Source organism: Hylobates moloch, unplaced genomic scaffold (assembly GCF_009828535.3).
Source record: "Hylobates moloch isolate HMO894 unplaced genomic scaffold, HMol_V3 SCAFFOLD_4, whole genome shotgun sequence".
Lineage (NCBI taxonomy): Eukaryota > Metazoa > Chordata > Mammalia > Primates > Hylobatidae > Hylobates > Hylobates moloch.
This window is the reverse complement of record NW_026652279.1, coordinates 110068065-110084067: the sequence shown is the minus strand read 5'-3', so window position 1 is coordinate 110084067 and position 16003 is coordinate 110068065. Positions and strand designations below refer to the sequence as shown.

At 35.6% G+C, this 16003-nt stretch overlaps 2 protein-coding genes across 7 annotated transcripts in view; one reads left to right on the top strand and one right to left on the bottom strand.

Moving 5' to 3' along the window:
- Positions 1-16003, bottom strand: part of RB1 (RB transcriptional corepressor 1) — a 162489-nt gene that overhangs the window by 34949 nt on the left and 111537 nt on the right. The gene's annotated exons all lie outside the window — the stretch shown is intronic.
- Positions 1-16003, top strand: part of LPAR6 (lysophosphatidic acid receptor 6) — a 32510-nt gene that overhangs the window by 3225 nt on the left and 13282 nt on the right. The gene's annotated exons all lie outside the window — the stretch shown is intronic.

The following is a 16003-nucleotide window of genomic DNA, read 5'->3' as shown; positions in this document are numbered from 1 at the left end:
TCAAAGGTTGGGCAGATACAATAGAAATGTGACATGTAAAGGTAACATAAGGGTCTTCAGGCACAATTTAGTTTCAGCACATCCATCATGAAAAGGATGATTAGTATCCTTATAAAAGGGACCCAGAGAGCTGCCTTGTCCCTTCCACCATCTGAGGACATGATAAGAAGGTGCCATCTATGAACCAGGAAACAGGCCTCCACCAGATATCAGATCTGCTGGAAACTTGATCTTGGACTTCCCAGCTTTCAGAACTGTGAGAAATACGTTTCTGTTGTTTATAAGCCACCAAGTCTATGGTATTTTGTTAAAGCAGACTGAACAGACCCAGTGTAATAAGAGTTCAGAAAATCTAATGATTAATTTCAAGCTTAGACTATCAATGGCCTAGGTCATCCTTAGAATGTCTGTAGGATTCTTTTTTTTCTTCCCTACATTTTAATTATAAGCAAACCTTGAATATTACAATATAGGGCATTTGTTTCTTAGCAATACAGATGAGAGTTTAAAAATCATAATTTTAAAATTGTTTTCTCTGATAACTATGTGTTCAATTTGCTTTTTAAGCTCCTTTCATTTTCTATTTATTATGAATAAATTAATTTTTTAAATGAAAAGTTAAGCAAGTATAAGAGATGTCTCTTTTTTACCCTTTAACAAAGAAAACCCTTTATCTATGAGTGCAACTACAATTTTAAATTTAACTAAGTTCTTCTTGGTTAAAACAAAATCATATAATTAATATTGACTCTACCCCTTGATCATAAATTCTTTGACACAGTAGAAGAAAGGCAAGGCAAGGCAGATCGCCTTACCTTAATCTTTACATATATGAAGCCAAATACTAAATTTCAACCAAAAAATTAAGCTTTGGATCATGTGCCCATCAGGCTATGCATGTAAATAACAAACATTAAAGTTAAAAAATATGCATTAGCTATTTGTACATAAGTAAATGAAAATTAACAGGGCCCAACATAGACAATATCATACATAAAAGAAAGATGTCTTCATCAACTCTAGCCTCCCTCCTCTTTGCCTCACCGAACATAGCAAAAGTCATCTCCCAAATTTCAACCACTTCTATCTCAGGAAAAATAGTTAATATTTTCTAGAACATCTGACTTTAGTTTTCAGTTCTAGTTTATACTGTAAACACCTATTTTCTGATATGGCTTGTAATTTATTTGGGAGGCAGCATATATCAGAGTCCCCAAGGAAGCTTTATTAAATATGCATGCCAGGTTTCCCTTTTACTCTCAGGATTTTGATATACCCAAAAAGAGAGAATATCTACATGTTAGAAAAGCTCCTAAGCAGATTCTAATGTAATCCTACTATTCTATCTCTTTCCTACCCTATTCCTGATACTTCTCTCATATACATACAAATATATTTAGACCTATGTATATATGTATGCATGTATCTATCTAATCTCCTCCACCACCTCCTTAAGAAGTACAAACTATATTTCTGCGTTTTTCTAATTCTGATATAAATTTCTGAAAAGTGACTCAATATTCTTTCTTAAATAGCAATATTGTGATAACAATTCAATTTCTTGTCTTCTTAGGTTCAAAAAGGCCTTCTTTCAACTCTTCCCCAAAGCCTATTTTCTGGAATACTAATAACTCAGGCAAATTTGAGGTCTATCAAATGTAAAAAGTACAGACTCTACTGTGAATCTCATCTCTAAATCATAACACATTCAATAGCTGACAGAAGACTTTTGTTTCTCTTTTTCCCAGCATTTGGGCTTAAGTGATGATACAGTAAGAAGGCAGAATATTCTAAACATTTCATTAACTTTAGTTTATGAGGATTAATTTTTAATTTTATCCCAGACTCAGTGGGCAAAAATGTTGTGTGGACTGGTGAGGATACTGCATTGTAAGGAAGATTAACAACCGTAATCTTTCTATCATGCCTGATTTTGATAACTATGATTAATGATTCAAAGTCATTACCTTATACTTCATGATTCTATTTTATTTCTCTCACTACCAAAATTCTGTCTTCATGATTATCTTAATTTAATAATAGTACTAGTTAATATTTATTGAATATCTACTATATGCTAGGTTCTATGCTAAATATTTTACATATATTATCTCATTTAATCTTCAAAATATGTCCATAAAGTAGATATGTGTATTTTATAGAAATTATAAATTTCGCCCCATATTATATGGCTGATGAGTGATGGAGCAGTGATTCAAACCCAAGTCTACCTGTTTCTACAACTTGTGCTGTTAGCTGCTATACTAGTATGGGAGTCACGTTCCTTTGCTTACTGTCTCTTTCACTCTTTCTTTGCCCATTGTCATGCTTTTAACCATGTTTCTAGGTTGCTGTTTACCCCTACAATTAGTTCCACTGGCCACAATTCCATCTATCATTCATTCACTGATCCATTCATCTGGAGATGCTAAGAGAAATGGCACATTCACAGTAGTACCCACTACATAGAGTTGTTGCGAAAATAAAATAACCTATATAAAAAGTTTGGTATGACACATGGCACATGATAAGCAATCAATAATTCTACCCTCAAAGAGTTTAAGAGATAACATTTATTGAATGCCAGACATAGCACTAACCACATTACTTATATTATTTAATTCTCATGACGAACTTTAGAAAGAAGGTAACTATTTTTAAAATGCCATTTTATAAGTGAAGAAAGGTAGACAAGGAGTAAATTGTCCAGTCACATGAATAAGTGGTGGATCCAGGACACAGTTCCAAACTGTTTGATTTCAGAGCCCTTGTTTTGAACTTTTATGCTATAGCTTATAGTCTAATGAAAAAAAAAAACAGATAATAAAAAATAGCAATACAAAGTGCTAAGTACCACAATAAAAGAATACATAGGGTGCCATGAAAATCAGAAGAGACAACTAACTCAGATTAGGAGCATTAGAGAAAACTTCTTGGAAGAGATTATGCTTGAGTTGAATCCTAAAGAAAGAACAAATTATTTTAAGTAAAAAGCAGAAGAATAGTGTGCTCAGAAGCAAGAGAAGAAAAAGTAATATGGCCCTAGGGAAACTTCATGTAGCTAATCTACAAGATAAGAAAAATAATACTTACTATAGGGCTGTTTTGACAATTAAATTAGATAATAAATGTAAAGTGCTTAGAAGGGCACCTAGCACACAAGCCTTTGAGACAGAAATTTTTCTTTCCATAATGCTAAAATACAGATTTCATAGCAAGGAAATAGCAAAATATAAACTCACTGAAGGATTTTAGGCAGGTGACTACCAGGGTTCAGATGGGACTTTCAGGGAGTTCTTAAAATAAAATTCCAGTGCCAAGCATATAATGGACACTTGGTAAATATTTCCAGAATATTGACATATGATGCAGCCATATCATGAGTTAAATTAACTACAGCAAAGCACAAACAAGAAAACTGATAATAGGATTTGTTTTCTAATTGACACTAAGTCGTAACTACAGCAGCCAACATCCAAGATCACCCCAATAATCTCTGACACTGGGTATTTACACCCTTGTGTAGACAGTTCTTAAACTGTACCAGGGTTAGTCTGTGGGCCAGTGACATAGGGCAGAAGTGATGGCATGTCACTTCTGAGATGAATTTATAAAAACCTGCAGTTTCCATCTTAGGTTCTCTCCCTCTCTAGGATCTCTTCCACTGGGGTTGAGGCAGGGAGCTGCTATGGAGTAGCCCTAAGAAGAGGCTCACGTGGCAAAAAAAAATGAAGCCCCTGGCCATCAGCCAGCAAAGAACTGAGGGCTGCCAACAACCACACGAGTGAACTTGGAGGTAGACTCTCCAATCCCAGTGAAGCCTTAAACTAGCTGCAGCCTTAGTTGACAATTTAAGAATCTCTCATGAGGAAACATGAGTCAAAACCACACAGTTAAGCCACTCCCAGTTTCCTGACTTTCAGAAATTGTGTGAGATAATAAATGTTAGTTGTTCCAACAGATAATTAATATAGCAATTGATTTTTTTAATTATAAAGAAAAGAGTTCATGGAATACTTAACTTTTGAAAGTAAAATATGTATATTTCTTTCTAAACCATTGTTTCTATCCAGGACTTGGGCAGTAGTTTTCTCTTGTACTCGTCTCATCTTATTACTTATCTACTCAAATTAACTGTCAGCCTAATTGCTCTCTGTACAACACTTCACTCTGTTTTGCTACTTAGCCTTGTGAAGGAAACCAGGCTCTCACTGTCAGCAAGATTAGTATAAATTTCACTGGGTAAATAATATTGATAGAAAAAGTAGAAGCTATAAGTCTGTTCTACATGACTTTTCATAACTAACATACATTTCTAAAGCAAGCATGAACTTGTCTAGAGAGTAAAGGACTCCAAGGCTATTAAGTCAAGGTGCTCCTAAAAGAGATTCTGATTATCAAAGTAAGTACAAGTCAGTAGTGCTAGTAGAAAAATTAACAATAGAGGAAGTAGAAGGCAGAAATTGCTATTGTTTTCTGGGTATTTTAAGGAATATTATTAGAACTACATTACAGGAAATGTTTTTGTACTACCCTAAGCTAAATTCCAAGACTGTTTTGCCTCACAAGAGGAAACTAGAATAGAAAATAGAAGAATTTTGGCAGACCTTGGCCTTTCTGAAGATCTTTTCCATTTTGCCTTGCTGGTCCTTTAATACTAATATTTCTGCAGATCTGCTTGCCAATACATACGCTGGCTGAGCCACTATCAAGATTTTTTATTTTTATTTTTATTTTTATTTATTTATTTATTTATTTATTTATTTATTTATTTATTTATTTATTTTATTTTATTTTATTTTTTTTTTGAGACAGAGACTCGCTCTGTCGCCCAGGCTGGAGTGCAGTGGCGCAAGCTCGGCTCACTGCAAGCTCCGCCTCCCGGGTTCACGCCATTCTCCTGCCTCAGCCTCTCCGAGTAGCTGGGACTACAGGTGCCCGCCACCACGCCCGGCTAATTTTTTTTGTAGTAGAGACGCGGTTTCACCGTGGTCTCGATCTCCTGACCTCGTGATCCGCCTGCCTCGGCCTCCCAAAGTGCTGGGATTACAAGCGTGAGCCACCGCGCCCGGCCTTTTTATTTTTTTTAAGAGAGAGTCTTGCTCTTGTTGCCCAGGCTGGAGTGCAGCGGTGTAATCTCGGTTCACTGCAACCCCCGTCTCCCGGGTTCAAGCGATTCTCCTGCCTCAGCCTCCCAAGTAGCTGGGATTACAGGCATGTGCCACCACACTCAGCCAATTTTTGTATTTTTAGTAGAGATGAGGTTTCACCATATTGGCCAGGCTGGTCTCGAACTTCTGACCGCAGGTGATCCGCCTGCCTAGGCCTCCCAAAGTGCTGGGATTACAAGCATGAGCCACAGCACTTGGCCTCATGATTTTAACTATATCTGTATTATTCCTAAGTCTACATTTCTGACTAAAACTATGCTTTCAAGTTCTAGATCCATATTTCCAACTGGAAACCAAAGATATCCACATGAATATGTGGCAAACATCTCAAATATAATAGGTTCAAACATTAACATGAACTAATTTCCTTAATCACCAACCACTTATGAGATGGTCTTTCAATACCTACTTTGGTTAATTGTGTTATCAACCACCTAATCACCCATAGCACAAATCTTAAAATTATCCTCAGTTAACCTCAGTTCCATCCAGGACCTAATCTTTTCATTCATCCTTTTAACATATTCGTGTCTTTATATTTACAATAGATTTCTTTTGGATAGCATAGAGTTGGGTTTTGTTTTTCATCCAGTCTGATAATTTCTGCCTTTTAATTGGGCTGCTTAGAGCATTGACATTTAATGCAATTATTAATATAATTAGTTTAAATTCTACATCTATTTGTCTCATCTTTTCTTTGTTCCCTTTTTGACAAAGATACAAAAGCAAATCAATAGAAAAAGGATAGACTTTAAAACAAATGGTACTGAAACAACTGAACATCCATGGTGCCCAACTCAGCACCCCCTAAAAAGAACCTCAACCCAAATCTCAAACTTTGTACAAAAATAAACTTAAAATGGATCATGGACTTAAAATGTGAAACTATAATTTTTTAAGTGTAAGGGAAAATCTTCAGGATCTGGAGTTCTTAGATTTGACACCAAAAGCACAATCCATAAAAGGAAAAAGTGATAAACTGGACTTTATGAAAATTAAAAACTTTTGGATGAGAAAGATGATGTGAAGAAGATGAAGAAAGAAGCTACAGGCCAAGAGAAAATATTTGCTAACCACGTATCTAACAAAAAAGACTAGTATTGAGAACATATAAAGAACCCTCAAAACTCAATGGTAAAAAACAAACAATCCAATCAGAAAATGAGCAAAGACATGAGGAGAAATTTTACCAGAGAGGAAATACAGGTCACAAATAAACAGGGAAAGGTTAATCAATATCATCAGCTATCATTCTGATGGGAAATGCAAATTATAACTTCACCGAGATATCCTTACACTATCAGAATGACTAAAATAAAAAACAAAGACACCACCAAATGATGGAAAGAATGCAGAGAAACTGGATCACTCACTCATATATTGCTGGCAGAAATTTAAAATGATTCAACCACTCTGGAAAATACTTTTGCAGTCTTTTATCAAAGAAAATGCACAATAACCATACAACTCTTCAATTTTACTCATTAGGCATTAATCCCAGAGAAAAGAAAACCCACGTTAATACAAAACATAAATGTTCATAGCAGCTTTATTTGTGATAGCCAAAAACTGGAACCTGCCCCCATATTCTTCAACATGTGTCTGGCCAAAGAAACTAGTACATTCATACTACAAAATACTAGTCAGCAATAAAAAGGTATGAACTATTGATACGTGCAATATCGTGAATGGATCTCCAGAAAATTATACTGAGTGAGAAAAAAACTAATCCTGTTTGATTCCACTTATGTAACATTTTTGAAATGATAAAATTTGAGAACTGAAGGGCAGATTAGTAGTGGCCAGGTGTTAGGGACAGAGGTAGAGACGCTGGAGGGATGTGGGTGCAATTGCTTGTGGTGGTGGATACATGGACCTACACATTTTCACCAGGTCAAGCTGCCTGGTGGAATGGTGTATAGTGGAAACCCCTGAATAGTGTCCCTCTACAGGCCTGGTGTTCCTGGGCTGAGAAAAAGAGTCTCGGCTGTAGGGTCAAAGAGACTTCCTGGGCCAGGGTGTTTTTTGTGGCTGGGTCCCTTCTGCTGGTTTCACTTGCTTGCCAGGAGCTTCCTAATGGGGAAGGGAATCTTTGGAGTCTTAGGCTTGTTGCATAAAAGCACCTGAAGCAAAATGACTAATGCTATTTCCAGATATTGCTGACAGAGCAATATTGAAATAATCTATCTGTTAAAATTTTTTTCTCCCTTTTTATTATCAAGATTGAATCCAAAAACAGATTCACTGAAGAATAATTTTATTTATTTATTTATTTATTTATTAAAGGGAGAGAGATTCTCATTATGTTGTCCAGGCCATTCTCAAACTACTGGCCTCAACTGATCCTTCTGCCTCAGCCTCCCAAAGTGTAAGGATTACAGGCATGAGCCACCAGGCCTGGCTCATTAAAGAAGAATTTTAAAACTTCAATGTTTCAATTTATAATATAACAAAATACAAAGCTATTGTGATTGAAGAAATTATTTAATTCTCAACATTTTAAGAACATATATTCTTGTAACCTTTAAATAAATATTGAGGCCAGGCACAGTGGCTCATGCCTATAATCCCAGCATTTTGGGAGGCTGAGGCAGGAGAATAACTTGAGTCCAGGAGTTCAAGACCAGCCTGGGCAACACAGCAAGACCCTATCTGAAAAAAAGTATATATATATATATATATATATATATATATATATAATATTGAGGTAATAAAGACAAAAGTTGTAAGATATGCTTCTTCTCAACAAGAAACCAATTCAAAGATGATGAATGGAATAAATCCGAATAAGCCAAAGTCCTTGTTTATCTAGTTTAACTGAAAGTTTTCCAAAAGATTTCATTATTCTGTAATACAATGCCTACCTACTAAAGGTAAAAAAAAAAATGCATTTTTGTTAACAGTAAAACAAATAAAGCAGTGGAACAGTTTTATCAAGTATCAATTATGCTTTTGTCATAGTATTTGGTGTAAGTTATAAAAAATGGTTTAATTTAAATACAGTATATCCTATGTGGCATACTTATTTAAGACTTATTTAGTGGCAGAAATTCTCTGAACAAAAATGTTTTCCAGATTCATCTCCGGCAGGTACTCTGAGGGAGTCCCTGAAAAAGCTCTTTTAAGTTACAAAGCAAGGCAACAGAATCCCAATTCTCTTCTTCAAATAGCATACATCTTAAATACGAATTTTAATGCTTCTAATCAAAGATAATTTTAAAATTTAGAGTTAGTGGTATATTTAAATAATTTTAAATGTTTTAAAATATCAAAGTACATTTTCCTATGTTCTATATTTACCCAGGTATACTGGAATAAATAGAAAAGCACGTATGTATCTTTTTGAAAAAAAAATTAACGTCTAAAAGAATCTATTTCTAATAAGTCACGTTTTAGATATTTCATAATACTGAGGTTTAGTAGCTTACATGTATGTTCACATCAGAAATTAATTTATTTCTCATATTGTTTAAAATGTACAGTGGTTAAACTCACTTTGAGAAACTTATGGTATGACAGAGTTTATAAGACACAGTAGAAAGAGTTCTTACCTAAGAGCACATAAAAAGAAAGAGCAGTATTCCATTCCAAATCTTAAAGATATTATTCTCTGATTTCAACAATATAAGCATAATAGCAAAGACTGAAATTAAATCTAGAAAATCATAAACAGCTGATTTATTAGAGTTGTAGGGTTATGCTATCTTTTTTCCTTTTAATTTTATTCTGTCTCTTATAATTGCTTTTTAAGAGCCTTAATAGTAATATCTCTCCTATATTATAAATTAAAATTTTATTCCAAGGAAATAAAATTTTATATTCCTGTATGCTCACTCAAGCATAGTTAGGACAAATAATTAACAGAAGTCAAGGAAGACAGTTGACATAGGCTGTCAGATGTCCCTGCTATCAGGGAAATTAAATTCAGGAGAAGAAAGTTCAGTCTCTTGAGGTAAACAGGATGCTAACCAAAGCATCAAAGAGTAAAAGACATGAACCTAATCACTGAATGGGGAGAAGAGACAAGTCAGGGTGGAATGTGACTGAAATGGAACTGTTGACCTGGGGCTCTTTAATGAGAGACAGCTACTATCTTAGAAGTATTTAGTTTCAGAACACTGGCAAGTAGCCCAAAAACAAAACAAAACAAAACATGCATTCCTATTTTATGAGGTCCCATGAAAAATAAGAATCAGAAGCAGAAATGTAGAATCTTACCAAGTTGAAATATTGTTTAGAAATTTCTAATTGCCCCAAAGATCTTAGGGACATGAACATGGCGAGTGAATTTCTGGGAGGTGAGCTGAAAATACAGATTGGAGAAGGCCTTTTAAAGATGTTGAACAGTTAAAGGTTAATTCCCTGAGACAGCCACATGATTCATTCCTTCACTTCTTTCAAGTCTCTGTTCAAATGTCCCCTTATTAGCAAGGCCTTCTTTGACCTCCCTATATAGAACAGTAAAAGCCCATCCCCTTTTTCCTCCTAAATTATTTTTCTTCAGAGAACTTATCACCATATGACCAGTTGTATAATTGTTTATTTACTGATTGTCTTCTCCAAATAAAATATAAGCTCAGGGATTTTGTTTTATTCATTGCTATATTCCCAGCACCTAGAAAAACACCTGGTACACAGTTACACTCAATAAATATTTTGCTACTGGATAAAAAATTAAGTATCAGTTGACCCAGAGATGAAGACAACATAGGCAGGAAAAAATTTTAATATGCCTGTCTTAATTTCCTATTTATATGGCCAGGGCAAAAATCCAGCAATCTTTTTCAGTTAGGTTGAAATAGTCCACTTCTGTTTAACTAAAACAACAACAAATGGCTGGGCTTTAACAGGGGGCCTTTTGTAGAAGCAGTCCTTTGGTCTTTTGTTTCTAACCTTTGTGGAGTAGTGCTCGTATCTTCTAGTATAGACAGGAAACCCTCAAATTTTCCAAACATGTGAAAACAGTTGATTAAAGCAAGCACACTAGAAAACCAATAAAAAGAAGTAACCACAGAAATTTTGTTCTGGGAATAGATGACTAGTGGCTTAGAATCATACCAATAATTCTTCTTTACCTTTGAGTATCAGTATTTGTTAAAGAGCTAGTCTCTTTCTTTGAATTCCAATTGGGTTAAGAGCGAAACATTTATCTGCATAAATGCCTAAAGTCAAAATATGTTTTTGGTTTTAAGCATACTTGCTTTAATGTTCATAGCACTAGTCCTTAAAAATCAGTCATCTATAATAAAAAGAAAAGAAAGAAGTCTAATCAAATGTATAGTCATTTTTATTTTGAAGGCCAAAACTTAAAAAAAAATACAAATATTAAATTTGGGTACCTAAAATTGAGAACCACTTTTAAGTTAAGGACAAAATGATATGCTTGTTTAGATGCATTTCCCACCTTTTTGAATGGGTTGTTATTTTTTGTTAGTTTGTTCTAACAGACTTGTTTCCATAAAGAAATTTGTCATTTAACTATTCTGTAAATGTTATAACTCATATGATTCATATGATGGACTGATGTTTTCTTTCCTCTTTATGTTGTTCTTGCAACAAAATTATTTAGTCAAACCTATCTTTTTATAAACATTAGATTTTATATAATACTTAGCCTCTACTGCTATTTTTAAATATATTATTTTATTTTAATTGTTAGAGTTGGGCTGTCACCCAGGCTGAAGTAAAGTGGCACGGCTTACTGCAGCCCCAAACTCCTGGGCTCCAGAAATCAATCCTTCTGCTTCAGCCTCTTTGCTGGGATTACAGGTGTGAGCCACAGCGGGCCTCTACTGTTTTTTGTTTTTTTTTATTTTTGAGATGGAGTCTTGCTCTGTCACCCAGGCTAGAATGCAATGGCACAATCTCGGCTCACTGCAACCTCCACCCCCTGGGTTCAAGCCATTCTCCTGCCTCAGCCTCCCGAGTAGCTGGGACTACAGGCACGTGCCACCATGCCCAGCTAATTTTTGTATTTTTAGTAGAGACGGGGTTTCACCATGTTGGCTAGGCTGGTGTCAAACTCCTGACCTCAGATGACCCACCTGTCTCACCTCCCAAAGTGCTGGGATTATAGGCATGAGCCACAGTGCCTGGCCTCTACTGTTATTTTTCTAACGTGCTCATTTTTTTCCAGAACTAATATGGAGTCATTTTTTATTGAGATTATTGATCTAGCTAGAATTTATTTTGGTATAAAGAATAAATCAAAGTCTACCTCTTTTTTTCAAATTGCTATCCTGATAACTCATGAGCATTTACTGAATTATCCTGAATTTTCTCCACTGATTTGAAGTGGATAAATTATCATACATTCACTTCCCCTGGGTATGGGATTATTTCTGGACTCCTTATAACTAAAGAAATGCAAACTAAACTAGATACTACTTTGACCTGTTAAAACTCTAATAATAATCTGGTTTGGGTGAAGGTGTGGAGAATGCAAATTAGGAAGGGATTTTTTGCTTAGAAATGAAACTGCTAGGCGATATAACCCACAGTATCTACAGGTGAACAAACTTGTAAAAACATGCACTGAAAACATACGAGATTTTTACTGGAATGGCGTTAAATGTATAGATTTGTCCCAGGAAAACTGCCTGGCACATGTTCAAGTGTTCTCTTACAGCCTTTATTAAAGTTTTGTAGTCTTTTGCTTTGTTTTCATCTACATCCTGCACTTTGCCTATTAAGCTTATTCCTAAAGTATTTTATACTATTTGTTATTGCTCTAAATGGAATATTTTTCATTACATTTTCCAGTTGATTATTGCTGGTACATAAATTGTCTTATTTGAGAGACTGGCACCAGTTAATTTAAAAAGCTAAGCAGGAAATCATTTAAAAATAATATATATAATTCCATATAACATTTTACTTTAATTTTAAAAACACAAAAAGTATATTCATTTGAAAATCTCTTTACATAAGGTCGTTTTTTGTTTTTTTTTTAGTTCTAAGTTGTTTTTCTTCTATAAACCACACCAATAATGTGGGTTTATGATTTTCACTATGTGCAGGGTAAGGACATAAAAATGCAAAGGAGTCTGAGGCCTAGAGACACAATCCTTCTACTTTCCGACCTGGGCGGGTTCGCCCCTCCTTAGGCAACCTGGCGGTCCCCTGCTCCCTGGAGGTCACCATATTGATGCAGAACTTAGTGTGGACACCTGATCAGCATAGCGCACAGCCCAGAACTCCTGGGCTCCAGCGATTTTCCCACCTCAGCCTACAGAGTAGCTGGGACTACAGGCACATGTCACTGCACCTAGCGATCCTTTCTAGTTTCTTACATTGCCCCCTCGTATCTTTTCTACATCTAACTCTACAATATTTTCTGCAACTTGCCTCTGAGTCATTTCAAAGCACTGAACTTGGTTTGATTTAAACAACCCTTTTTTGCACTTCCATTTTATAACATTACAATAATATGAAAAACCAGCAAATACAAATCTGGGAGTAAACAATGCTTAAACTTTTAATACACACACAATTTCACTACTGGGAGCAAAAGAATTCAGGTATATCAGAGAATAGCTTTATAGCCACAAGCATTCAGCTTCCAGGAGCATCCTGAGAGACCAATCCTTTTCAACTTCTACCCCTCAGTAATAGGTAAAAGATACAAGTCAATAAGTGTTTACTTTAACTGAAGAGTACTTGGATTTCTGATAATAATCTATGCTGGAAGGTGTTAAATTTACTATTCACAGAAAACCCTAGTTCTAATTATTTGAAAGCAGCAGAGATATTTCCTGCTTTTGTATAAAACTTGGCACATTACTACGTACAAATGCAAACTTTTTAAATAAATAAAGATGAAGCTAAAAATGAAGGATGGTCATCATACGATTTTAATCTACAGAAGGATGAAAATGTCTAAAATCTCTTAATCTTAAATTTCTATCATGTTAGAATTTAGTGTTTTAAAAAGTCTATATAGCTTACTCATTTAAAGACAAAGTTCTTTGCTTAATATTTACCTAAGCTATGGACCAAGTTTCCTATTTCATGTCTGATAGGGTTTGAATGTTTGTCCCTTCCAAATCTCATGTTGAAATGTGATCCCCAATGCTGGAGGTGAGGTTTGGTAGAAGATGACTACATCATGGGGGTGGATCCCTCATGAATGGTTTAGCACCACCCCCTTGGTGATAACTGAGCTCTCGCTCAGTTAGTTCACAAGAGATCTGCTTGTTTAAAAAGGGTGTGGGACCTCCTCCTTCCTCTTGCTCCTATTGTCACCATGTGACATGCCTGTTCCCCCTCCGACTTCTGCCATTAATATAAGCTTCCTCAGGACTCACCAGAAGCTGAAGAGATGCTGGTGCCATGCTTCCTGTACAGCCTGAAGAACCGTGAGCCAACTAAACCCTACTCTTTTCTTTATAAATTACCCAGTCTCAGGTATTTCTTTACAGCAATGCAAGAACGAACTAGCACAACATCAGTAAGAAAAAAAGGGTGAAAGCTACCTGTTACAATGAGAACATTTGACTAGAAGTCAAGAAACTAGGATTCGAGTTCCTGCTCCAGCAATAATCAGCTATGGTTTTAGTTTCCTAAGTTGTACTTGAGTGACTGGAAGGAGAGTTAAACTATATACCAAAGAAGACGAATGGCTAGTTGTAACAGGGGTAAGGTGGACTTTTATTCTGAATTTCTAGGATCTAGTGCTAGCTCCAACATTAGAGGATATTAAGACTAATGCAATATGCAACGTGTTAACCACTAAGCAAACTAACTTAGAAATATACGTGGTTTTTTATAAGCAAAGCCTATGTCTATTTGATTTAAATTGGCTCTACATTAGCAGTGCTAAAAAAGGCATACCAGATGCATCACATGATCACTTCTTTATCTGACAGAGCACATGCATTCTATCTGGTCAAGAAAACAAAACAAATCTCATTGTTCCATGTTTTCCCACAACATAACCTTTATTTCTATAAAGTTAAGATATTATAGGTGATGTCATCTATAATAGTATCTTTTTAGAGTTGTACATTTAAAATATGTTTTCATTTCATTTTATTCTGAAAACTCTTCATAAGGTCAAAAGGACACGTCATATCCATCTTAAAGTTCAGGGCAGAGTTTGCCCAAGGTAAGGTCAAAATTTAGAAATCAAGGATTCTGGATATCTAGGTCACAGTGCTTTCTATTATCCCTTTATGCATGCACTCACTGAGTTGTATTCTTTCATTAGACAAACGTATAAGGAACTGGGTTGGGTACTTCTTGTGAGGACCCAGTTTTTAGTTTTGACTTCATCATTCTCCACCAATAATCACTTTGTAATCCTAAGCAAGTCACAACCTCTCTGAATTTTAGTTTCTTGGTCTGTAAAATTGAGACAATAATATATGTTCTTTCTGTCATTCAAAATTAGTGTGGAGACTAAATTAGATAGAAAGCTAAGAGCTGAAAAGAATTCTATAGGTCTAATTTAATACTCTCCTTTTACAAATATACAAGAGAGAAGCTAAATTATTTGCTCAAGGTCATGTCATTTTTTTTCCTTTAAGAGTTGAGGTCTCTCTATATTGCCCAGGCTAGACTGGAATTCCTGGGCTCCAGAGATCCTCCCACCTCTGCCTCCTGAGTAGGTGGGGCTCAGGAGACACACATTAATTTTTAGTAACTGGGATTAGAATCCAGGTCACTTAACACCTAGTGAAATTAGTCCTTTCATTACACTTTGCAGCTTCTAGAGTAGGTGAAAAAATTTTGAAAGCTACAACCCATCTAGCCTTTCCCAACTAAGGTTTTATGACCAAATTCAGCCTTTATGCCACAAGGCATATTTGTATGTGAAGAATTAACATCTTCCAGGAATTCAGAGTAGGACTAGGTTACATAGCATCCTTGAGAGAATGGAGAGAATCGTCACTCAAATAGTTTTCTGTGTTTTTGGATGAGAAAGGCAGCATGACTATATTAATGGGACATTATTACCAGGAATGGCTCTAGCCTTCAAGACCTGAAATTTAAAATTTGTATTCAACTGTAAAGGCTAGCCTTCATTACACATCATCTCCTCAAGAAGCTCTTTACTAAATTCGTAGACTCTCATGTCTATGTGTTACTAATAGCTGTTGTTATATCTTGTATTGCAATTATTTCTTTGTTTTGTATTCTTTTTTTTTTCTTTTTTTTTGAGACAGTCTTGCTCTGTCACCCAGGCTGGAGTGCAGTGGCATGATCTCCGTCACTGCAACCTCTGCTTCCCGGGTTCAAGCGATTCTCCCGCCTTAGCCTTCTGAGTAGCTGGGATTACAGGTGTAAGCCACCACACCTGGACAACTTTTTTGTATTTTTAGTAGAGACAGAGTTTCACCATGTTGGCCAGGCTGGTTTCGAAATACTGACCTCAAGAGTTCTGCCCGCCTTGGCCTCCCAAAGTGCTAGGATTACATGCATGAGACACCACACATGGCCTTGTTTTTCATTCTTAATTGAATTGCACGAATATGTCTTAAAAGGCAAACTAAGTACTGTGGAAGTACAGAAAAGGAATTGATGAGATTAAGAAGACTCCATAGAAAAGACGTGATATGATTCTAAGAGTTGGAGATGAAGAAGCAACAAAAGAGCTCGGAAAAAAAGATAAGGAAGAAGGGACAATTCAAGTGTATGCACAGATAAATATGCTTATTCAAGTTTTAAATCTTACCACAATAACATTTTCACTCCTCTTGATTTCCTTTCCCTACTTGTCTGAACCTGCTTCAACCATCATTCCCATCAACTTTTACTTTGCTCTAATCATCATTCATCACCCTTTAAATCCTTCCTCTTCTACTCCCATCCAACTCTATAAAAGTTGGTTC